At 42.7% G+C, this 26,106-nt stretch overlaps 1 protein-coding gene across 3 annotated transcripts in view; it reads right to left on the bottom strand.

Moving 5' to 3' along the window:
* Window positions 1-26,106, bottom strand: part of ZNF362 (zinc finger protein 362) — an 86,737-nt gene that overhangs the window by 39,104 nt on the left and 21,527 nt on the right. For all 3 annotated transcript variants that reach the window (XM_030222198.1, XM_030222197.1, XM_030222199.1), the window contains exon 2: window positions 18,263-18,557. The gene's annotated coding sequence lies outside the window, so the exon portion shown is untranslated. The remainder of the gene's footprint in view (window positions 1-18,262; window positions 18,558-26,106) is intronic.

Raw genomic sequence — 26,106 nt, 5'->3', positions numbered from 1 at the left:
TGAGGTTTCTAACAGACAAGAAACAGACCCATGACCTCCCCACCAAAGAACCAGAATTTTGATAGTAGAATTTTGACCACTCCTGGTCTTTAAGTTATGTTTCAAAGCGATGTTGTACCTCTGGGTTGTCGTTACTGTTACTGTGTAATATTTGTAAGCCATCTTGAATGTATTCAGTAAAATGTCAATCTAAATAATTGTTTAAAACAAAAATCTAACATTTACACAAGTGGTAGCAAACACACACGTGCATTGCAGTTTCAGGGGTAATTACCAGTGTTTATAAATGTAAAACCACGAGTGATGCCTCTCTTTCTTTAGAATGTGTTTTTTATGAAATGACTGTTGCTACTGAACATGCTGGCCAAAAGACATCTATAAGCTGGTGTCATGCACATTTTATAAAAAGCTCCACATTCAGCATAGCCTTTTGTAAAATAGAACTGTGAACGCCCCAATTCCTACTTACTCCTATGCAAAAATCAGGCGTTATTGTTCCATTTAAATGAAGTTTAATTTAAATTTTATATCCACATTTGCTGATCATTAATATTCTGATGTTATGATGACAGAAAGGGTGGTGGGGGGGGGGGGAGTCAGATAACTGAAGGTATTTTGAAAGAGGAATTGGTACCAAACTGAAGCACTCAAGATGAGTTTTTAGAGCTGTGCTCTGCATGCTGTCCCCACTTGTTCTAATCTAGATAATGCTGACGGAAGGAAGGTTGTTCCTAAATTTAGAAAACCTTTCACTTACTACAGTGTTCATGGATCTTATTTTCAACTCCATTTTCTAACTTCAACTGATAAAATCTCAGAGCAGTTCAGATACTCAGATTGCAAGTCAATCTCTAACATAAGAATTTTGGTACACTTAAGAAATTTTAAAAAAGGAAAACATTTCTATATTTACTAAAATATAGAGTTAATTCTGGAGCTTATTTAGTAAATGTGGTAATATTTTGCAGGTACCATCGGTTATTGGTCAAAATTAACGTATAGTAACTTTGAAGCTTCCACATTAAATGTTAAGGGTATTCTGACCATTTAAAAAATCTTTACCATGCTTTTAATTTAATGACAGATAACGTGATACATATAGATACACCTAGTCTGACGGTATTAACTGTGCAACATTATCTGCCATATTACCAGTTAATATGGGTAACTTACCATGCATTAACTATAGGTTGTATTCCCCACTCAGCGTCTGTCATGTTCCCCATTAGCTGTTAATATGGAAATTCTCATGCATTGTTAGCTATTAGCATGGCAATTGATGCTCTAACACAGCTTAGCAAATAGAACCCTTTGTGTCTTCAAAACAGAAAACTAAACTTTACACAAAAATATTTATATTTCATGTTTTCTCAAAATTTCCTTTGTTTTTCCAAGAAAATGCCTGAGTACAACATGTCCAGAAATGTTTTCTCTCTAGGCTCTACCTTCATTTCTTCACAACTAAGGTTCCCCTCTGCTTATCACAGGCCTTCCTGAATCCCACAACTTTATTTGTCTCCACTTCCATCAAGGTTGTTCCACAATGACATAGAGAAGTGCCACAAAGAGGAAAGGCCAGCAGCGGTCAACCAAACAAAAATCAAACATCCTCCTCCGATTCTCAAAAAAATAAGTGATAGTCAAACAAAAGCAAAAACCCCTTGGCCTTACCTTAAATCTGTAATAGTAATTTCTATTCGGTCAATTAATTAGCTTATTCCCTGTACATAGGAATAAAAGGTAAGCCAGGCAAAAAAAAAAAACCCTCTTTTTTTTCCCCCTTGAGCTGCAGGGGAGCCTCAGGGAAAGCACCCAAAGGAGTGCACAGGCAGATGGGGACCTGCATTCCCTGTAGCAAGGGCCTTATGGGGACCAAGCCACAAGCCTCATCAAGCTGTCAGCAAACGATGGCTTGGGGCTGTAGAGTCACGCTCCGCACTCTACCAGGTCCATCTCAAGACCGGATACCTGAAAGCAGACTGTTAGGCTCAACCAAGCTGTGCTGCCTCGGAATGCACTGCTGGGAGCTAAACCAGGGACCAGGAACACCAGCCTGAATAACCTACCATCTGCTGGAGGTACAGAAATACTGGCACTTTCCACTGAGCAAAGGCACCTTATACCCATGTCATCAATGGAAATGTCAGTTCTCTACCTCCATCTGCTGGTAGGCAGAGATAACAACCCAATAGTTCAGGATGGTACAGCCCAGATGATAAGTAAAAATTATTGCTGCTTTATATTTGTTACATTTGTACCCCACATTTTCCCACCTATTTGCAGGCTCAATGTGGCTTACATAGTACCGTGAGGCAGTAACTACCGCCAGTGGTGAAACAAATACAGAGTAATGTTAAAGTCGGTGAGATAAATATATTACAGATACAGTAGGGAATCGTAGAGGAGTTATATAGAGTTCATTATAAATTTTTGTTTCTTTGTGTTGCTGGGTTGAGGCATTTAAGATCGGTCAGTAGGGTATGCCTTTTCGAACAAGTTGGTCTTTAGTGATTTCCGGAAGTTGAGGTGGTCGTACGTTGACTTTATGTATACATAAGAACATAAGAAATGCCACAGTGGGTCATACCAAACTTCCATTAAGCCCAGCATCCTGAGACAGTAGCCAATTCAGGTCACAAATACCTGACAGGATCTCAAAGAGGAGATACAATCATCCCTGCTCATACCCAGCAATTAAGCAATGGCTTGCCCAAGTCCACATGACTAATAGTGGTTTGTGAACGTTTCCTCTAGGAACTGTCTAAACTCTTTTTAAACCCAGCTTTGAAACTGCAGCAGGAATGGATCCTCAGCTTAGCTGAAATTGGGTGGCGGAGCAGGTGGGGGAACAGGGGTTGGTGGTTGGGAGGCTAAGATAGGGGAGGGCAGACTTATACGGTCTGTACCAGAGCCGGTGATGGGAGACGGGACTGGTGGTTGGGAGGCGGGAAATACTGCTGGGCAGACTTATACGGTCTGTGCCCTGAAAAAGACAGGTACAAATTCAAGATATGAGTTTATCTTGGGCAGACTAGATGGACCATGCAGGTCTTTTTCTGCCGTCATCTACTATGTTACTATGTTACTATATCCTCAGGCAACAAATTCTACAGTTTAGCTATGTACTAAATAAAAAAAAAAAAAGAAAGAATACTATTGTTTTCTCTGGTTTGATTTAAAAGTGCTACTTATTAGCTTAAAAAATTATTTTTATCATAATGCATTTTCTTCAGGGGGGTATACACTCACAAAACTAGGCACACAGAGTATGCCTACTTTCAAACAATCTGCACACTTTGGACGACACGTGCAGAATTCTAATATAGGTATATTTTATAAAATACACGCACACATTTACACTTTCTTAGAAGCAGGTATAACGTTGTGCTTTAATCAGAACTAGTTCCTATGTTACCCAAGTGCTTTTTTCTAATTTTTATATACCGGTAGGTGTAAAATTAGCCCCCCCCCCCCCAAATGACAAGAATACAACACTGTAAAATGAAAAATTATGTCTTACCTGATAAATTTTCTTTCCTTTGGTCACAGCAGATGAATCCAGAGACTTGTGGGTTGTGACCATCTACCAGCAGATGGAGATAGAGAGCGCTGAACTGAGTTGTATTTATTGGATGCTCCTTGGCCAGTCAGTATTTGTCATAACCAGTGGTTCCCAAACCTGGTCCTGGAGGCACCCCAGCCAAGTCAGGTTTTCAGGATATCCACAATGAATATTCATGAGAGATTTGCATACACTACCTCAGAACTACAAACACAGAACCAATGGCAACAGTCCATCTAAAATGTAAAAACGCAGCAACCAGGTCCAATAGAGTGACGAATCAAACTGAGCCACTGGAGAAAAACAGTGTGGGTCTCTGGACTCATCTGCTGCAACTAAAGGAAAGAAAACTAACAGGCAAGACATAATTTTTCATTCCTTAGCGTCAGAGACTTTCTGGATGTAGCAAAGCATTCTTTAAGTATGATGGGAATCAGAAGCTTCCGCGGATAGCAAAAGATGCATCTGACCAAGTGGAGACATCCAAACAGCAGCGTTGGAGAAGACAGGAAGTCCATGTCGCCACCCAACATATTCCCTCCAGGGAGAACAGACTGGCTTCCACTCTGGAAGGCGTGACAGGGCAGAAGGGGTGCCTGGAATCCAGCCAGAAGCGGACACACTAAACAAAATGTGGACATGACAGCCGTCTTGACCCAGCAAGCACTCACAGCTTCGGAAGCCACATTACCTCTTTGATATCCCAAGCAAAGCACGAACAAATGACCAATGGCACTCATTGTGCCCTTCCAAATAGCGCAGAACACATCACACCAAACAAGTGGAAACAAAGGTTGGTGGAGATGAAAGTCAGAAACCCCCTTAGATAGGAAAGACAGGCCTCCCCTCAGGAGAAGTCCAGTGGATCTCGACAGAATGAAGTTTGAAGTTCTGAAACCCAGCTTGGGCCGATATCCAGATTTAGCACCTGAAAGTGTGAAAACGAGGGAGAGCGTGACCCGACCGGCAAGACCGCGTAGACTTGTTCTCAAGAAAACACTGAGTCTTTGAGACACACAGGGCTTCCACCCATGTCACGAAGTCCTCCCCAAACAACAGCTTGCTCCTAAAAGGGAGCTTACCTAGCCGCTGTTTGAAGCTGCCTCTGCCGCCCAGCGGCACAGCAAACTACGAGCAATGACCTCCAAAGACAGCTGCCTGGCCAACACCCAAATCAAATCATACAAGGAATCCATGAGATATGCCAGCCCCATCTCCACATCCAGCAATTCCATAGAAGGCTGACCGTCAAGACTCCAGAAAGGGACCTGAAGTCCATGCATCTAGCTAAGACACGCTCTAGCAGCATATGAGCTGTAGACAGCTGCCTGCAGAAAGAGAGCACTTCTGAACTGTCAGAGGAAGGCTGCGTTGAATCCACAAGCGGAGATGGAGTTCGACTTGGAAGGTCCAAGAGAGATAGAAACGATCAGCTCAGAAGGGACCGCTGAAGTGGCAGGACGTGGATATCTGGCCCACAGCAGAATGTCAAAGAACTGCACCCAGAACTTGAACAGACCCCGGGACCTGATAGGGAAAGAAAAATGGACTGGGGTGAGAATCTATTGCTGACAAGCAACAGGAAAACATATCTCCCCCAAGCCTATGTCGAATATCATTCTCAGAAACTTCAAGATTTGTATTGGAAACAACTGACTCTTGGTGAAATTGAAGACCGATCCTAAGGCCTGAAGAAGAGAAGCTACCAGGGAGGAAATTTGCTGACTCTCTTGATAGGAAGAGTCACAAATCAGCCAACCATGGGAAGGAAGGTTGCCACTATACCATGACATTGAAACAAAAGCCTTTGGTGATGTGGCACGGCTGAGACATGGGCATAAACTGATAATACTCTCCAAGGATTGTAAATCACAGAAATCTTCTGTGGGGAGGTTAAATGGGAACACGAACGTATGCTTTCTTGAGATCTAAGAAGGTTAGAAACTCTCCCTGCTGGACAAACTATGACTGACTACAATGTTCCCATTGCGAAATGTTGAACCTAATACTCTTGAAGTCCAAACCCAGGGAAGGAATGTCCTTTCTCTGGAACTACAAGCAAACAGAACAACAGCGCACGCTTCCCAAACGCAAGAGGGAACAGTCTCCACAATGTGTAAATGAAGAAGCATTTGCCAGGCAGACAGAACTGCCTGAAATTTGGGCTGGAGCTTGCATGAAGAGTCCAAGAAAACATCTACAACAGAATGAAAGCACTCCAGTTTGTAACCCTGCTACAGGATTTCCAAGACGCATTGGTCTGAGGTAATTTTGGTCCACTCTTCACAGAACCTGGAGTAGTCCTGCTATTATGAAACTCGAGGAATAATCACAGACTCCATCATTGGGAGGTGTGGAAGGAATTGGTAGACTGGGAGTTTGAATCCGAGTTCTCCCCGTCAGCATGAAAGGCGGCTAAGCCTGTGCGGAAGGGGGGAACCTTGCAAGTTAGCTTGTACTGGTCTGCAGTATTTGGCACCCCGAAACAGAAGCCAAGACTGAGAGGATTTAAAAGAATCTTGAGGCTTGTCCTCTGGCAAGCCCAGAGACTTGGAGCTCCCAAGGCCTTCAACCAAGTGCTACAGATCTTCCCAAAACAAAAGTTTACCTCTAAAAGGTAGCTTGCCAAATGTGACTGAAAAGCCACATCAGCTGTCCAATGCCAAAGTCACATGCCCCCTAGTCCTAGTATTTTTGGAAAGAGTAAACAAACTATTCACATCTACCCGTTCCACTCCACTCAATATTTCATAGACCTCTATCATACCTCCCCTCAGCCATCTTTTCTCCAAGCTGAAGAGCTGTAGATGCTTCAGCCTTTCCTCATAGGGAAGTCGTCTCATCCCCTTTATCATTTTCGTCACCCTTCTCCTTTTCTAATTCCACTATCGGGCTCATTTTCAAAAGAAAAAAAACATCCAAAAAGTGGCATGTCTGCATTTGGATGTTATTTTTCAAACCTATTTTTAGACATTTTTCTCTGAAGTTCGCCAGAAGTGTGTCCAATTCTCAAGGGGGAGTGCCAGAGGCGTGTTCAGGGCGGAATATGGGCGTTCCTAAGACTTAGACGTTTTTCAGCCATAATGGAACAAAACAAAAATGTCCAGGACTAAAACTTAGACGTTTTGAGCTAGACCTGTTTTTATTACAAATAAGGCACAAAAAGGTGCCCTAAATAACCAGATGACCACTGGAGGGAATCAGGAATGACCTCCCCTTATTCCCCCAGTGGTCACTAACCCCCTCCCACCCCTCAAAAATGTGATGAAAAACATTACTTATCAACCTCTATGCCAGGCTCAGATGTTATACTCGGGTCCGTGGAGCAGTGTAGTGGTGGGTGCAGTGCACTGCAGACAGGTGGACCCAGGCTCCTACCTCTCCCTACCTGTTACACTTGTGGTGGAAACTGTGAGCCCTCCAAAAACTCACCAGAAACCCACTATACCAACACATGGGTGCCCCCTTCACCTTTAAGGGCTATGGTAGTGATGTACAGTTGGAGGTAGTGGGTTTTGGGGGGCTCAGCACACAAGGTAAAAGAGCAATGGTGAGATGTGTACCTGGGAGCAGTTTATGAAGTCCACTGCAGTGCCCCCTAAGGTGCCCTATTGCTGTCCTGGGATGTCAGGGGGACCAGTCTACTAAAAATGATGGCTCCTCCTACATCCCAATGGCTTGATTTTGTACGTTTTGCACATGGATGGGTTTTTTTTTTTTTTTTTTTTGGGGGGGGGGGGGGGGGGGGGTGGGGATTCAAAAATGGACCAAAAAAACAAAACCTTCAAATAACAAAACATTGTTCGGAACAGTATTTTCAAAAACAACAGATAGAAGTTTTTCTTTTTTGAAAATTACCTTCTTTCCTATTCGGATTTTGGACGTTTTTTGCAAAACGTCCAAAGTCGAACTTAGATTGTCATATCGAAAATGCCCCTCTATATCTTTTTTGAGATGCGGTGACCAAAATTGAACACAATATTCGAGGTGCGGTCGCACCATGGACCGGTACAAAGGCATTATAACGTCCTCAATTTTGTTTTCCATTCCTTTCCTAATACCTAATATTCTATTTACTTTCTTAGCCACCGCAGCACACTGAGCAGAGGGTTTCAACTTATCATCGACTACGCCGAGATCCCTTTCTTGGTCGGTGACTCTTAACGTGGACCCTTGCATTACATGGCTATAGTTCGGGTTCCTCTTTCCCACATGTATCTTCAAGCCTGTACAGCTGGAAAAATTTATATCAGATGGACAGACTGCTTTAAACCCCAGGGCCTTTTTATCCTCTCCTTATTTTCCTTAATTATTTTTGTGATTCCTGCCTGCTCTTATGAGGACTAAAACATGGCATTAGTATTAGATTGTTTTTCTGTGTAGATAACTGTTGATTTATGTAGTGCTATCTGTGTTTAATTCTGTGTGATGCTGACAATCATTTACTTGCAATAATTAAAAAAAAAGTAGTACTAAAATTGTAATATAAAATGTTAAAAAACAGTAATAAATGATATGGGACTCTTTCATTAAGGTGCAAAGCCTGTGCAATATGCATTACTGTGTGATTAGTGTGTGCCCAGCACCTGCCCGGCATTTAGTGCATAAGGCACACACTAACCACATAGTAATACATTACATGTGCTCGCAGAAGCGCAGGTGTGCGCTGCCAATGCATGTAATACAGCGCTGCTAAGTTTAGAGAAATGCATTGGACAGCAAAATCCAGACCCCCCATTCCTGACAGTACTCCTAAATCTACCACCTCACAACCTCAATTTGTGTCCTCTAGTTTTACGTTTCCCTTCTCTGGAAAAGGTTTGTTTCTATATTAATATCTTTCAAGTATTTAAACATTTATTTTATTTTTTGTTACATTTGTACCCGCACTTTCCCACTCATGGCAGGCTCAATGCAGCTTACATGGGGCAATGGAGGGTTAAGTGACTTGCCCAGAGTCACAAGGAGCTGCCTGTGCCTGAAGTGGGAATTGAACTCAGTTCCTCAGGCCCAAAGTCCACCACCCTAACCACTAGGCCACTCCTCCACTCCATCTGTATCATATCTCCCCTGTCCCTTATTTCTTCTAGGGTATACATATTTAGGTCTTCCAGTCTCCTCATACATCTTTTGGTGCAAGCCCCATACCATTTTTGTTGCCTTCATTTGGACCGCTTCAAGTCTTTTTACATTCTTAGCAACATACGGCTTCCAAAACTGAACACAATACTCCAGGTGGGGCCTCACCAACTCCATATGGGCCAGCACTCTTCCAGTTTTGGGCTGTTTTTAATCTGTTTTCCAATCTTTCATTGTTACTTTAAGCCCGCTGAGTTTATTTATGAGCCTCCTAAGAGGGACGGTATCAAAGGCCTTACTAAAATCCAAGTAGACTATATTCACCTCATGCCCACTATCCAATTCTCTGGTCACGCAGTCAAAGAAATCGATCAGATTAGTTTGGCACAAATTTCCTTTGGTGAAGTGATTTTGCCTCAGACCTTTTAACCAGCTGGATTCCAGGAAACTCACTATCCTTTCCTTGAATAGTGCCTTTGCAACCACTGAAGTAAGGCTTACCAGCCTATAGTTTCCCATGTCTTCTCTGTCTGCAAGTTGTTGATAAAATAATGAAAACACATCTTACTACTAGTAAAAAAAAACCTCTCTCTATTGCTTTTGTGAAGAGGGACATCTGCTCTTCTCCAATCCCGCAGAACCTCTCCATCTCCAATACTCTAGATATTAAATTCAAGTCGAGTAATTTTTCCCTCTCCTGCAGCCCAGCATATTTGTCTAATTCCAAAAAGGTTAGCACCTCAACTATTAATTCTTCCACCTCTGGGTTTTTCTTTTCATTTTTTCCTCCTCTCCGGTTGACTTTTGAGCCTGTCCTTCATTTATTATGCCTTCTTGCATTTCCAGAACTCCCCTCTCCATCTCTACCTAGCCATCACAGATATCTTCTCAATTGCCTCATCCAATGCTGTAAGAACATAAGAACTGCCATCCATCTAACCCAGTATCCTGCTTCCAACAGTGGCCAATCCAGGTCACACATACCTGGCAGAATAAAAGTGCAAAAAGATTCTATGCAGTGGCGTTTCTAGGGGGGTGGGTGCGGTCCGCCCCGGGTGCACGCCGCTGGGGGGGGGTGCCACGCGCCTGTCGGCTCCGCTCGTTCCGTGCTCCCTCTGCCCCGGAACAGGTTACTTCCTGGAGGGAGCACGGAACGAGCGAAGCCGCAGGCACGCGGCACCCCCCCCCCCCCAAGCAGGTAAAAATGCACGGGGGGGGGGCGCATCGGCGATCCGCCCCGGGTGTCAGCCACCCTAGGGGCGCCACTGATTCTATGCTACTAATCCCAGGAATAAGCAGTGGTTTTCCCCATATCTATCTTAATAGCAGATTATGGACTTTTCCTCCAGGAACTTAACCAAACCTTTTTTTTTTTTTAAACCATGATATGCTAACTGCCGTTATCACATCCTCTGGCATACACTAGAGACCCAGTATATGCAAGTTTTTACCACGCATATTCGTTGTGCACATCCAGAAATCCCCAGTTGGCTGTGAGGCCATTATCAGCTAGTGTATTTTTGCATTTACTGTGCATCCTGAACTGAGAACCTCACTCTAATCAACACACTTATTTCCCATATCGAACTCCGAGGCGCTTTCAACTTAGCGACCGTCACAGTCCTTCATTTACACAACACAAAATTAACCCGAAGAGTTTGGGCCTAGTTACGGGCCCGTAGCCGCCACGTGACGTAACAGGAGTCAAGCAGCGGCAGATTGGATTGAGGGGCATGACGTCAAACAGTCGAAGCCGATTCCCCCCCTCCCTCCCAGCAGCAGCCATCTTGGTTCGTCAACCTTCGCTTGATATGAACCAGCGGCGCTGCTCCGACCCTTCCATCTGATGTCACTGCGGGGACAAAGTAACCCCGTTTCTTTGTGTCCACAAGCAGCTGCGCGCGCGACTCCGCCCCGCCCCCCCCTCGAGCCGGTCGCATAATCATCTGTGAAGTGTTGCGCTTCTCCAGCGTGACTCCCTCCCCGCTTAAACCGGCGCGAGAACAATCTATCGTTTTAATCTACAGTTACAACACACAAACCGCTCCCTTCCCCACCCCCACACTTCCTATTTGGCTTTTTTTTTTTTTTTAATGCAAGAAGGAAACCTGAGCTACGGAGGAGGGTTGGCTACCTTCGTGTGGAACTCAACGAGAAAAACTATTTCTGGTGTCTCCTCCAGACAGCAAAGCAAATTCAAAACCTTCCCCACGCAAAGCCAGTGTTGTCCATTCTTTCGTTCCAGTACGTACGTTCTTCTAAGGGGATTCACTGACTCGGCCCCTCCTGTGAGGCAAAACGAGAGGCAGAAAATGCGCGGGAAAGGCCTCCTGGCTGCAAATGGGCGGGAAGAGCACGCGCTCTGCTCACCCCGGACAGCAGCATTACACAATAGCACAAGCTTTCTACCCCAACCGAGGAAACCTTTAGACTGCTTCAGCCAACTGCAGAAACCGGTCCCAGAGGGGGATGAGAAAACGGATGCCCCCTCCCCAGTCAAACTCAAGTCAGAAGCATAGAAGACAACTTTCCAAAATTGTGGAAAATAACCCCCTCCCTGGACATATATAAGGAATTTTCTTAATATTGGGGGTGCTAAGCCCGACGGAAAATAACCCCTCCCTGGACACATATAAAGGAATTTCCTCAATATTAGGGGTGCTGATAAGTAAGTACATAAGTCATGCCATACTGGGGAAAGACCAAAGGTCCATCGAGCCCAGCATCCTGTCCCTGACAGCGGCCAATCCAGGTCAAGGGCACCTGACAAGCTTCCCAAACGTACAAACATTTTACACATGTTATTCCCGACATTGTGGATTTTTCCCAAGTCCATTTAGTAGCGGTCTATGGACTTTAGGAAACCGTCCAACCCCTTTTTAAACTCTGCCAAGCTAACCGCCTTCACTACGTTCTCCGGCAACGAATTCCAGAGATGGAAAATAACCCCTCCCTGGACACACATAAGGAATTTTCTCAATATAGGGGCTGCTCAAGCACCCACAGAGCCGGTTCCTATGGTAAGAGGCCCAGGGAGAGAAAGTGACTTCCTCGGGGTCACTAAGAAGAGTCAAGGAAATGAAGGACAGGGAGAAAACAAAAGTGACCCCCCCCCCCCCCCCCCCCCCCAAGATTACAATCTGTCTGGGAGGCACAGCAAAGGAAAAGTGACTCCCTCAGGCTCCCAGAGAGAGAGAGAGAGAGGAGTTGTGGACAGAGGCTCAGGGACGGTCAGGGTCACACAGAGAGACCACCAGTTGATGTCAGGAAAACTGTACACAATAGACAATGAAGATGCTGTGATCACCTGGGATATTCCTGTTCTCATCAATAATAGAAAACTGGATAGAGAAGTGAAAGTGCAAGAACAGCATTATTAATAGCCTTGTCAGTGCCAGTGGAGAAAGAAGACCCTCAATTACCAAAAAATGCAACTGGTGACCAAGAAAATATAGCAGAAAGATACACAAATTGTCCCAATTGTATCGGATGCCACCAGCCTGATTATAGAAAATTTCTCAGCACACCTTATCAACTCCGGCAGAAAGTTCTTGACACAATGCAAGAGACAAACTGTAAGCTTAGAATCTAAGATCAATTCCAACATACCCTGACACAGGGGTGAGATTCATTTTTCTCATGGTATGTGCAAAATTAATCCACTTAGAGACACTATCCTTAAAATTGATGATTGAGGCACAAGGAGAGAAAATAACTCTTTCAAGGACCCACAGAGTCAGTAATGAGGCAGAGAGAGAGAGAAAGTTTCTTTCAAGGTCACAAAGAGTCAGTGACAACAGAGGGAGGTAAAAATCCAGGATTATACAATGTAGATACAAAACAGACAAATGTTGACTTGGAATCATCAAGGTCTATAATTACCAAAGAGGAACTGCCTGAGCCATCCCAAGGCACAGAGAAGTCTAAAGCACCCTACAGCTGAGTTTCAACTCCAGAGAACACCCATATAAGACTCCACAGACCGCAGGTTATTGGGGGCATTTTCCTCTTTTCTATCTATGAGAAAAGCCTGTGGTCAGCTAAGTAATCGCAGGGAAAGATTCTGTTTTCACAGTCTCGATCCATATTCACAGGCAGAAAGTAACTCATCTAGCTCGACCTTAATGGTACCACCTGCCTGTTATGTTTATGGGAATTACCTCATCACAAAGTAACTGGCACAGAGGGCATTTCCAGGCAAATTTAAAAGGCCTTGGAAATTAATGAGCAGACCTACCTCAAGCTGAAGTTTACGATTTCTGTTACACAACTCATACTAATTTCAAAATGAGTGCTAAAAGGAAACCATCATTTTTTTTCACAATTAAAAATAACAATCATGAGAATGCTGTAAGATACAAATTTCAAAATCAAGCAGCCCTACACCCAGTTTTTTAAATTTATGTCTGTACTTTTATTCCTATGGGCCCTGCTCAAGCTAAGCTTTAGTAAAAGACCCCCCCCCCCCCAAGTCATCTGGGAGGATACCTGCCAACATGCCGTGCAACCCTTTATTCGATGAGACAAAAAAATAAAATACATGCTGAACTAATGCAGTCTATTTCATATATTTAGCAGAGTATGGAAGAAAATGCATTTCTATTACTTTACCAGTATTTTCTGGCTTTCTTGGGGGGGGGGGGGTCAAGGTGACTGTGCGGTGCGGGGGTGTGACAGGGCAGGTGAGGGTGGGGCTGCATTTTAATTTGTGTCCTCTTTTTTGTTGTTGAGGCAAATATGATAACCCTAAAAATGCCAAAACAATACTACAATGAAATGCAAGGCCAAGTTATGCGACTGGAACTGTTGCATCTTAAAAACTATTCCTGCTTTGAAGAGACTGAACATGCAAAATCTCCAGCTTAGCAAATATTCTTATGTAATTTTTTCCCCCAAATTACTGCCCATCTTCCCTGGCCATTGCTTTTGGGTGGACTTATGAAGTTATTACTTGCATTCTCATGTTTGAACAAAAATAGAGTTGTTACTGTACAGTACTCTCCTCTTTAATACAATCAAAATAAGAGACATTTCATTTATAGTTTGACTTTTTTTTCCGTTCAGAATCTCCATGAGTAAGGATGTAGATCATTATTTAAAAGAATATCATTTAAATTCACCCTACTTCCTAACTAGTGATTTAAATTAAACTGTAAATCGCTTTGATTCCAATTCTGAAAGACAGTATATCAAAAATTTAACAAACATAAATCTGTCACACAAAACACAATGGTTATTTAGGGGAGATGGAGTACAAAGAGACAGACCACACATGGATCTCATAAGCCTTCCCTTTGGAAAATAGGCTAAAAAGGTTACCATTAGAATGCATGGGATACATAGGGTCCAAGTGTTTTGAAAATGATCTACAGGTTTTCAGATCTCCTCAAATGTTCTGTGTACTAAAAACATGATGCCGTTTGAGCCAGAAAGTATATGTCAAATACACTGTATTCCACCAAATAAACAACCCTAGGAAGAAACTATCTTTCCAGTTATTAAAGATGACTTTGGGCCAAGGGAAGCAAAATATCAGTATCTTATGACAACCAGTTATATCTTCTGTAATTTACAAACAGTAACTGAAAACAAAAGCCCACACTAGGTATTCAGTATATCCGGTATATGATATCCTTAATTTTTCCCCATACCTCCATCCAAAATTTGCTCCTATTTTTGCAGAATTATAACGTGAGAATGCCTTCAACGCTGTGACAAAACCAACATTTATCATCTTCCCAAGTTAAGAATTTTTAACCACATCCATACTGTCCCACAAGCTTTAATATATGTCCGAGTTCAGACATAACCCATAGTGACTTGCACAAAAATTAAATAAATAAAAGAGAAAAAAGTAAGTCCATGGGGCAGACTCCCGACAACAGGACTCATTCTGGTGAAGAAAAGCATAAGCAAGCTATGTCCTTGCCCTAAGATATATGTAGGGAAGACATCGCGTTCCCTGAAAAACAGACTCAGCAATCATAAACACAACTTAAAGTATTCCCGTATGGAAGCACCAGTGGTTACACATAGCATGGAAGGAACACAAGTTTGATGACTTCAGTTGTGTTGTGATTGATCACATTCCCGAATCAGTAAGAGGAGACAGAGGCAGACACCTAGTACAAAAAGAACAGAGGTGGATCTACAGATTAAAATCTCTAACACCCACCACATTAGGAGTGGCCTAGTGGTTAGGGTGATGGACTTTGGTCCTGAGGAACTGAGTTCGATTCCCGGCACAGGCAGCTCCTTGTGACTCTGGGCAAGTCACTTAACCCTCCATTGCCTGCCGCATTGAGCCTGCCATGAGTGGGAAAGCGCGGGGTACAAATGTAACAAAAAAAATAAAAATGGAAAGCTTTTTTATAAAGCCATTTTGTTTATCTCACTGCATGTTTCTTTAAATGGCCCCACCTTATCCATTTTGACAGCAGAAGTTCCTCAGAAAAACAATTGCATCCTGATTGGCCAATGAACATTTACGTAGACTTTAAATACCTACCGCCGTTTTGAAAGGGTCTTCCAAACAGGAAAACCAATGGTACTGAAAGGTAGGAACAATAATATACAATATATTGAACCAAGAATTTTCTACTCTCTCTCGAAACTTTTGACCATGTATATTTGTACGCAGATTGCTGTGAGAAGACTTGGGGTTCAGCTCCATAGGAAGCACTGAGCGAAACATCCCTAGCAGTCTCAGATCGTACCACAGCTAAGTACCAGTTTTTGTCTTAAAGGCTTTAAAATATTCAATAAAGTCAGTCTAAAACTGAAGCAGAGTCATCACCAAATGAAGTTTTTTGACTAGTGACGATACTCGCTAGCGTATTTATTTTCTTGAAATTGTTCAAAGTATACGCTAAGCAAGGCGGTCCGCTGCACTAACAAGATTAATAACAGGTGGAACCAAGTGTCTTTTCCTCAAACATCTACAACATAAACTAATAGAGAGTTTTACTTGCTGATGGTGTACTATAGATGTTTTACTAACAGTGGCAAGTACCAGGTATATTGTTTATGACAACATACCAAAAGCCAACAGCCTTATACTGCAAGGCCATTTCTCTGTCTGCACATTAGCTCTACTTAGATGCCTCCATGGGCATCTTCATGTCAATCACTGGCATCTAATTCCTGTGAAAACACCTGAAAATGTGGCCTCTGCCTGGCTCAGGGGTCCTTGCCAGTGAAATATAAGCACTCCTGAAGTTAAAAGCCAACAGGAAAACAGCATTCGGGGACACTGGACACAAAAAGAAGATTGTACTGTGTGAACACCACAAGGTAGGATGCAACTTCAACTTAACAATCTTATCAATCTACCACTGTCAAGTTTTCTTCCTTTCAATTTATCCACATTGCAGATTGTATTGCGTATTTACTTTTAATGCTTTGTAATTGATTAATATGATGTTTTGCTATGGGTTTACTCTTTATAACATTCTGTTTTAATTTATTTGAACAATACTGATTGTTGATATGCATTGTATTAGTTTTTGTATTGTAAACCGCTTTAATACTATGCTGTTAAAGTGGGGATTCATCAAGGTGCAGAAAGAGTTTGCCTTTTGCGGCACCCTGGTCTCCCGCAGGATCCCAGTATCGCAAGTTGCTGAATCCCACCTTAAAAAGCACAATAAAATAAAACCCAGCTTTTTGCTGGGGTTATTTTACTGCCCGGGCGCATCACACCACCATGCTCCTGGGCCAACAAGGCTGGAACCCCCTGATTGAGCCCCCTTCCTGATTAAGATCCTCCTCTGGCCTCGGACCCACCCCCCATTCCTACTCCTTATATGGAAATCTGACCTCTAGCAGTAGTCGCTCCATTTTGAGAGTGGTGCTGGATAGGGTAGTAGAGATTGAGCATCGCTTCTGCTCGAACACCCCTTGGACGCCCCAAGACCACTCTCCAGTTGACCACCAGTGCTATGAAAGGTAGCCCCTGTGGGGGATGGGGGCAAGGGGTGTTAATCAGGAAGTAGAGCTTGATTGGGGGGAGGGTAACCCTAATGCCACTTGATGAATCACCCTCTAAGTGGTATATGGAGTATTAAAATCAAATCATCATCTATCCTAGCAGCCATCTGTGAGTGGTACCGGCTTTTCTCGAGGTTTTGTACCAATAACAGTTTCTAACTTGGGTGTTCAAAACACAAAACAAAATCAATACACATCTCTTTCCAAAAGATGAATAGCTTGCCTTTACTGTGCCCACCTAATGGACTATCCAAGATGAAATATATGGCAAAGCCCTTATTCTAGTTAACCAAATAGCATTCACTGGACAGAGGTGGGTTATAACTGAACAATAAAATACATTTTTTTTAAAATTTCAGCTATACTCAAGATTGCCAACATTTAGAAAGGAGCCACACTGGTATCAGAGCACTTATTAAAAAAAAAATTCCCTTATATCCTAAGTGTATAAGCACTGAATAGATCCATCAAGTCCAGTAGCCTGTTTCCAACAGTGACCAATCCAGGGTACAATTACCTAGCAAGTCCAAAAGAGTAAAACAGATTTATCCCAGGAATAAGCAGTGTATTCTCCAACTTGTCTTTTAAACCCTGTTAAGCTAACTGCTTTTACCACAATCTCTGGCAAAGAATTCTAGAGTTGAATTACATGTTCAAAAGAAATATTTTCTCCAATTTGTTTTAAATTTACTACTTAGTAGCTTCACTGTGTGCCCCCTCCCCCCCGTCCTTCTATTTTTGGAAACAGTAAACAAGCAATTCATGTCTATCCGTTCTACTCCACTCAACATTTTATAAGACCTCTATATCTCCCCTCAGTCATCTTTTCTCCAAATCTTCTCTTCTCCAATTGCCTCTCATATAGCAATTACCAACACAATTCTACAATATTTATGGCAGCCCAATCAACCCCTCTGAAAATCCAAGTGTTTGTTGTTAAACAGACAGGGATCTTTTGCATAGAAATAAAAGGCTTAAGTGACTATTTTTCCAACTAACTTCCCTCCCTCAAAGTTATTTTCTTGCAGGTTTGTTACAGTCATAACTGCCCGGCACCAATGCTATCATCTGCTGGATCTAGGAGATAGTAAAGACTCCTTTCCGAGATCATACCCTTTGCCATTTACACCTCTCTCCACTCCTCTGGTTCAGGTACTATTCTCAGAGTGTGTACTGCAAGGGTTCCCAAACCTGTCCTAGGGGAACCCCAGCCAGTCAGGTTTTCAAGATATCAACAATGAATATTCATGAGATTGACTGCATACTCTACCTCTTTGGCATGCAACTCTCTCTCTCATGCATATTCATTGTGGATATCCTGAAAAACTGACTGGCTGGGGTTCCCCTAGGACAGGTTTTGGTATAGGGCATGCCTGTTCCCCACCCTCTGCCCCCACATATCTCCCATTGATCTGCAGACTCTAACAACTGTCTGTACCTGGTATAACCAACGTGAAATGTTATAAGAAAAATTTGTACAGGCCAAAATTCTGAGTCCTTGACCATACTGTAGGGTCAAAGGATGCTCCTCGTGCACAGGTGGGATGGGGAGGAAATATCAGTGCAGGTTAGGGAAGTAATGGGGAGGGTGTACCAGATGTTACTGCAGTTTGCACTGGTTTGCATACTCACAGGGCGGCTTCTGATGCCAGGTGGCCACAGCTACCTGGAGAGATGTGAAGATGGTGCTCCAGATTGCTGATATAAAACGGCCCGCAACGGTCCCCTTCTGGCGTGGACAGATGGGTGAAGGCACCAAATCCTAAGTCAACAAATCGATTTGGGCCCAGAAATTTTTTAATTTATTGGTATCGGTAACTATAATAAATTCAAGTCTTTTTGAGTTGTCATTGGCTTATATTTTTAGAGGTATGTTTTTGGGGGGAGGGTGTAGTGGGTTTGCAGCCCTTCTCTCTGTTCATCATGGCTGAAATAAAAAGAAAATGAAAAGAACATTTTTTTTCACACAAACATAAAACGTAGCAGATGAGAGAACTCAAAAAGCATGCAGTTTCAGGAATATACCATCAGGAGGGAATGTATTTGGAAGAAGGTAGCAAGTTGGGAAGCAGCACAGGGAGAGTACAGCTATGGGGAAATGAAAGGTAAAAAGAGTACTAGGAGGCAAAAGGAGTCTTATGGAGGCACAGAAGGTAGAGAAAGTGAGTTGGGAGAAAGGCAGTAGCATTTCCAAGAAGGGGATATAGAAGAAAGCGACAGAGAAAAATGCAGGCTCCTTGTAAGAGTATTAGATGCCCAAAGCAAACGTTCAGCCTTATGCCCTCTCCCCCAAATTATCCATCCCCCTCCCAGATTTTTTTTTTTTTAATAATTGAACTCGACAACGATGATATCCCCAAATCATCCATTCCTGAACAACCCTGTAAACATGGACAGCTGGGCATATCACACATTTTTAAACAGCAAACCTTGTTTTGTGTATATACAGGTAATGACAGCAATTTTGAAAAGCTATTGATCAAGTAAATGTCTATTTGAAAACCCTGTAGGTAAAAGTATCTGATGGTTCTTTTAGCTTCAGTAACTCTCGGGACCTACTATTTTACTTGGACTACAGCTTCTCAGTGTTGCCTCCCTCCCGCCCGCAAAGTCGCTACCCTAGGCGACCATTTAGTTTGCCTATTGGTTAAGCTGGCCCTGGAGAAACTGGAGGGGTAAGGAAGTTGTCACCTACAATTTTCCCTTTAAAACAAATTGAAAAGCATGGCATATGAGGAAACAAAATAGTTCAGCAGAAGAAATCTAAGCTCTATGCCACAAAAACAAGATCCCAGGCGCATTAGCCCCTGGGATCTCGATATTTTTTTTGGGGGGGGGGGGCTGTAGGAGAGGCAGGGCAGTGAAGATAAAGGAATTGGAGTGAAAGGGGTGACCCCTACAAGGCTTAAATTTCAGTTTGCAAACCATGATTGTAAAGTACATGCTGGGTATGTCTTTGAAGGGCGAGAATAATGGAAATCACTGCTCACTGTTCCAAATTATATGAGGCAGTTTAGCCATGAATTCAATTATTCTTTTAAAGATTTTCCTATTGAAACTCTTCACTGGATTTAAAACTTTTCTTCCAAGTGCCTTACCTACCATAAAATACCATAATGAACCATTAAAGGGGTCGATATCCATTTCCATATACAATTCAACGCCTCTTTTTTGACTTACAAGTGCATTCACTCTGCAGTCCCTCAGTACCTCTCCACTCTTATCTCTCCCTACACTCCTCCCCGGAATTCCGTTCATGGGGTAAATCTCTCTTATCTGTACCCTTCTCCTCCACCGCCAACTCCAGACTCTATTCCTTTTATCTTGCTGCACCATACGCCTGGAGTAGACTTCCTGAGCCAGTACGTCAAGCTCCAGCTCTGGCCAGTCTTTAAATCTAGGCTAAAAGCCCACTTTTTTTTTTAGGCTGCTTCTAACTCCTAACCCCTATTCACTTGTTCAGTACCCAAGTCTGTTTTATCATTCCCACCTTAAGTAAATTCCCTTATTTGTCCTGTTTGTCTGTCTTGATTAGATTGAAAGCTCTGTTGAGCAGGGACTGTATCGTACATTTCAGTGTACAGCGCTGCATACGTCTAGTAGCTCTATAGAAATGATTAGTAGTAGTAATAAATAACAGGCCAGAAATGGCTCCTGACCAGTTCAGTTGTCTGTTCAGGCTAACCAGTAATTTTCAGCAGCCCTTAACCAGTTAGCGCCGATCTGCAAACTGATTATGTGCCAATATTCAGCACTTAACTAGGTAGGTTAACTGCACCACATAAAAGTCATTCCCATCTTTGTGCGGTAACCCATAGCCAGTTAAGGGGTCCTTTTACTAAGCCGCGGTAGACTCTAAGCGCATGCAGTGTGCACCCAAATGAGACTACCGCCAGCCCAGCGCGCCCTCCTGGCGGTAATTTCAGATTTGGTGTGCGCCCATAGCGCATGGATGATTTCTTTTTTCCTACACACCCCAGTTCCGTCGGTAATCGGCACACCAACCAGTCACCGCGCATGTAGCATGTGAGTCTTTACCGCTAGATCAATGGGTGGCATTAAGGGCTCAGGCCAGTTTTGAGCACACACCCAAGTTTCATTTTTACCGCAGGCCCTTTTCCTGTCCCATTAAAAAAAAAATGTCATTTTTTTTGTAGATGTGGTAAAAACTGGCCCAGCGTGCGCCCAATACACACGCCTACACTACCGCAGGCCACTTTTTACCGTGGCTTAGTAAAAGGACCCTTAAGTCCTGAATATCGGGCATAAGTACATAAGTATTGCCATACTGGGAAAGACCAAAGGTCCATCGAGCCCAGCATCCTGTTTCCAACAGTGGCCAATCCAGGTCACAGATACCTGGCAAGATCCCAAAAATGTACAAAACATTTTATACTGCTTATCCCAGAAATAGTGGATTTTCCCCAAGTCCATTTAATAACGGTCTATGGACTTTTCCTTTAGGAAGCCGTCCAAACCTTTTTTAAACTCCGCTAAGCTAACCGCCTTTACCACATTCTCTGGCAACGAATTCCAGAGTTTAATTACACATTGAGTGAAGAAATTTTTCTCCGATTCGTTTTAAATTTACTACATTGTAGCTTCATTGCATGCCCCCTAGTCCTAGTATTTTTGGAAAGCGTGAACAGACGCTTCACATCTACCCGTTCACTCCACTCATTATTTTATAGACCTCTATCATATCTCCCCTCAGCCGCCTTTGGACTAAACTAATTACGCATTAGCCGGCTCTGCAAAACTGGATTTCAATGCTGGAGCCCAGGCATGGCCCGTATTAAATATCCAGGTTTGATCACCGCTGGCTGACTATCAGACCCAAAATGCTGCCAGCAATCATGGCCACTTCACTGCATCAGTGCGCTCTAACTCTAAGAGGGCAGGTCCATAATACCATTGCCTATATTTAGGCCCTACTTTCCTGTAGAATACTAGTGTAAGAGGTGAAACATACGCCTATAATTTATGCACAAGCACTTACCCCAGCCATAGAGCTGGTTAAGTGCTCACACCTAAATGCTGGTGATACTCATATTAGATAGAGCAGGGGTTCTCAATCCAGTCAGGTTTTCAGGATATCCACCATGAATATGAATGAGATAGATTTGCATAGAATGAAGGTAGTGCCTGCAAATTTAACTCGTGCATATTCATGGTGGATATCCCGAAAACCAGACTGGGTTGAGAACCCCTGACTTAGTATTTCTATAAGTTACATACATAAATACACGTCCCAATCATGTGTATGCCTACCTGTAATACAGAAGTTTCCTGCTTTTAAGTGATATGTATCCCTCAACTCCTCAAACGAAGTAAGGTCCCCCACATCCAAAAATTGTCTAAAATAGATAAGGCCCTCCTCTGGCTAATGAACAAATACCCCACTGTTCCTTCCAGCCTGAAATCAGGGCTCATATCAAATCAGTGCCAAGGAGGAGCTCCTACCCCGAATGCCCAACTTCCCTTAACCCTATGCCACAAAACCAAAAGATGTTTCGTAAAAGGATTCTGAATACACTGGTAGTAATCCCGCTGTATCAGAGATAACCAAAGTAAACGGTGGAGGGGAAATAACAAAAAATATTCTTGTTCAACCTCTACCCCCCTCTGATGAGGAGAGCCCTCCCAATCCCATAATTGTCTAAGCTGCCCTGCCCAATAATACCAGACCTCGTTCAGTACTGCCCGACCCTCACCAAAACCAACCCCTGCCACAAAATCTAGCGCGGCCTTCATTGGCCACTAAAAACATGCTCTTATCTACTCAGACAGGCCTAAACACAGTAAATATAATTTTTTTTTAGATATAGAGGCTGACCAGGGAAATTGCTCACACGTATTACTAGAACTTAGCAAGGACCCCGTTACGTCTCACCCTTAGAGACAGTGCAGGGCCTTCCAGTCCACCACATGCCAGATATAGCAAAAATCTTTTTTGATTTTTTCAGTCGCATGTACAGCATCCCTAACCTGCAAGAGGGCCCTAATCTTATCAACTATTTGGAGGATTTAGGGATGCCTAGACGTAATTCAGAGATGATTACGCATCTTAACTTCCCTTTTCAGGCCAGCAAATATCAAAAAGCTGTTAAAGCCCTTAAGAACTGTACAGCTCCCGGACCAGATGGTTACACATCTGAATTTTACAAACTCATGATGGCACAGGCCTGTGGCCCCTTGCTTTCGTATTATACCTCCATCTCAGCAGGTGCTCTACCCTTATACGCCAACTTGACATTTATCCCTAATGAATGTTGATATCAAAATAATTGACTCAGTTACTGGCGGATCACCTGGCCACTAATCTTCCTAAGATTGTCTCCCAGAGACAAACCCTTCCTGTTCTAAGCAATTTATCCTGTAATCCAGCAAGTACAGGTCTTACTAATATTTAAAACTAAACAAAACGATGTTCATGTAACCAATTGGATACAGTTGATAAGCAATTTTGAATAGATGTTAAATTAGGATTCAAAGGATTTATCTTTGAGACTATTAATACATCTTCAGTGCAACAACAGACAGTGACACCAAATTCTTGTATAACAAGTCACTAATGGAGCAATAAAAATATTGAACATTAATGGTGATGAGGAGCCTTGTGGGACTCCTTAACTGAAATACTTCAGAACACAATTGTCCTATCAGAACAGCTTAAGTTCTGTGTCTTAAAAATGAAGCAAACCATGCTAATGCAGTTGAAGAAATACCAATTTATTGCAATCTTTGTAATAAAAAGTCATGATCTACAAGATTGAACGCTTCTCATATTATCCCATACACACACCATCTAGAGCTCTTCAGTCAGAATCCACAAGACTTTTTATTTCCTTGCTCCAGACTTATGGAATGATCTCTCCTCGATTGTTCGAGGAGAGTTGTCATACAAAAAAATTCAAAATTCTCCAAAAAACAAATTTTTTTACTCAGGCATTTGGCTGTGGTGGTCAGTGAACTAATCTTTTTGCTAATAAGCTGTTTTTAGATGTATGTGGTGTTCTTATAGAATGCATGGATCTCTGTCTGGTTGGTTGGTTGGTTGTTTCTTTTTTTTTTCCTATGTGAAATTGGCTTTCTTTTCACCTTAAGACTGTTACTGTTTTAGAAGAATTATTGTTTTTAGAAGTGTGAACCAGCTAGATCTCTATTTTATTAGATTAGGCAGCATCAAAAGTTTAAATTAAACAAAACAAAACAACTAAATTAAACAGGCAAAGAGAGAACCTGAGGTCTCTAAACATCAGTATGCTACTTTCTACAACCACTAATGTCAGACGTGGACAAGGGAGAACAAGGTATTTGGGTTTAGGGTGTGAGCAAAAATCTAAATAAATAAAATACCACCACCCTATTCTGAACTGAAAGGCAATTTTATCTGCATTTAGGAAGTCCTCTGAAATAATCAACTCATAGAAAACATGGTTTCACACATAGAATCGCATCCCCTATCACCATCTTCTCCAGTGGCACTTGAAAAATACACAGAACCAAGGTGGCATCACACCCTCCACAATACTTCAAATTGTTTCTCCAACTCAAGACTCTCAAGAACCAAGATTAAAAATGTATGACCCCAAGAACTCTAGAATTGAGCTAAAAGGTCCAGCTTCCCTAGCTAAGGTAATGAGAGCACTTTCTACTTTCTCCTAGTGGTTCAATTCTTCTTCTTCTTAATAACCTTCATTCCATTCTATATCCAAATATAACAGTACCCTAATAGAGAAAAGAAATATATAAACAGAGCAGCTATAGATATGCCACACAGAAATGCAGGGCTGTCAAACTTCCATATGATGAGAGACAGGCTGTTCCAACTCCTGCCTGTACTCCTGATGCCTCAGTGGACATGTTCCAACTTTTAACAAGACCAAACCAGAACAAGGAAAAGTTCATTGTTCTGGTTTGCTCTTTTCTTCCCAGTCTGGCATTGCGAACCAATTGCCTTTTTGTTGTATGGGACCAATTTTAATAATGGCAGGATAACAGGCCCAGAGGTTAAGTGGGGGAGGTAAAACCAGGACTCAGCCAGTCTTCCCTTATAATACAGTATATGTTTTGACATCTCTACAGTAATGATGATGCACTGGGGCACTATCAAGCTCATTTTCAAAGCACTTAGCCTCCCAAAGTTCCATAGAAACCTATGGAACTTAGCCTTCCAAAGTGCTTTGAAAATATGCCTCTATGTCACAGAACAATACCAGAAAAAAAGGAGAAGTTAGAACTTACCTGATAAAATTTCTTTCCATTAGTCCTTCCCACTATTCCAGAACTTGTGAGATAGTTGTCTCCATCAACCAGAGGGTGGAGACAGAAAACTGAAAATTGAGCCGAGACATCTCTCTTTTGGCATCCAGTCCAGCACCTTAGTATTTACATAGACAAGCAGTAAGAAGAAACTCAGAGCACAACAACCTTAAAACAGCTCGCTAACCTAACGAGCAAACGTGTGGACCTCGCTTATCTCTGGACAACTTGTAAAGTGATATGCAGGAAACACCATGCAAGGTGATAGTCATTATTTGACCCATTAATTCACACTAACTAAACACCTCAGAAGGGAAAGAGAATGGGACTTGATATACCGCCTTTCTATGGTTTGTGCGACTACATTCAAAGCGGTTTACATAGTATATACAGGTACTTATTTGTACCTGGGGCAATGGAGGGTTAAACTTGCTCAGAGTCGCAAGAAGCTGGAGTGGGAATCGAACCCAGTTCCCTAAGATCAAAGTCCACTGCACATCCACCACAGGTGGGTCTCTGGAATAATGAGAAGGACTACTGGAAAGATAAGACCTAATGTCTCCTTCTATTATGTAGCTTCCCATTATTTCAGAACCTGCAGGATGTTCAAAAGCTATTCCTAGAATGGATAGGATCCTGGCACCGCCGCCCAGAGGACCAAAGCCCCAAAACTGGCTTCTGAGCACGCTGCAATGTCCACCTTATAGTGCTTGACAAAAGTGTGCAGCGTCAACCACGTCACCACATTGCAAATATCCAATGAAGACAGTAAGGCAGTCTCCACCTAGGTTGTTGCTATATGCCTCGTAGAATGAGCCTGCAAGGCCCGAGGAGCCTGCTATCCTGCAAGCAAATAAGCTGACGCAATAGTCTCCTTCAGTCATCTAGCAACTGTGGGCTTGCAAGCCATGAGGCCAAGCATCTGTTTACCAAAAAGCACACAGTCTGTCCGATTTGCAAAACTCATTTGTGATTTCCAGATATCTAATGGAGGACTCTACACACATCAAGAAGCTTCAAGGAAGAATACCGAGCCTCTTCATCCTCTGCAAAAGGACAGAAGCTCCACCAATTTCTTGAGATAAATTGTTTATACCATTTCAGAAGAAAGGAAGTAACCATGCACAAGGAGACTCCTGCCTCTGAAAGCTAAGAAAGGGATCCCAACAAGACAACCTGAAGCTCTGAAACCCTATGTGCCAGCACAACAG

This window comes from Microcaecilia unicolor, chromosome 13, assembly GCF_901765095.1.
Source record: "Microcaecilia unicolor chromosome 13, aMicUni1.1, whole genome shotgun sequence".
In the NCBI taxonomy this organism is placed as follows: domain Eukaryota; kingdom Metazoa; phylum Chordata; class Amphibia; order Gymnophiona; family Siphonopidae; genus Microcaecilia; species Microcaecilia unicolor.
Note: the sequence above shows the minus strand (reverse complement) of the source record. Positions and strands in the feature narration are given on the sequence as shown.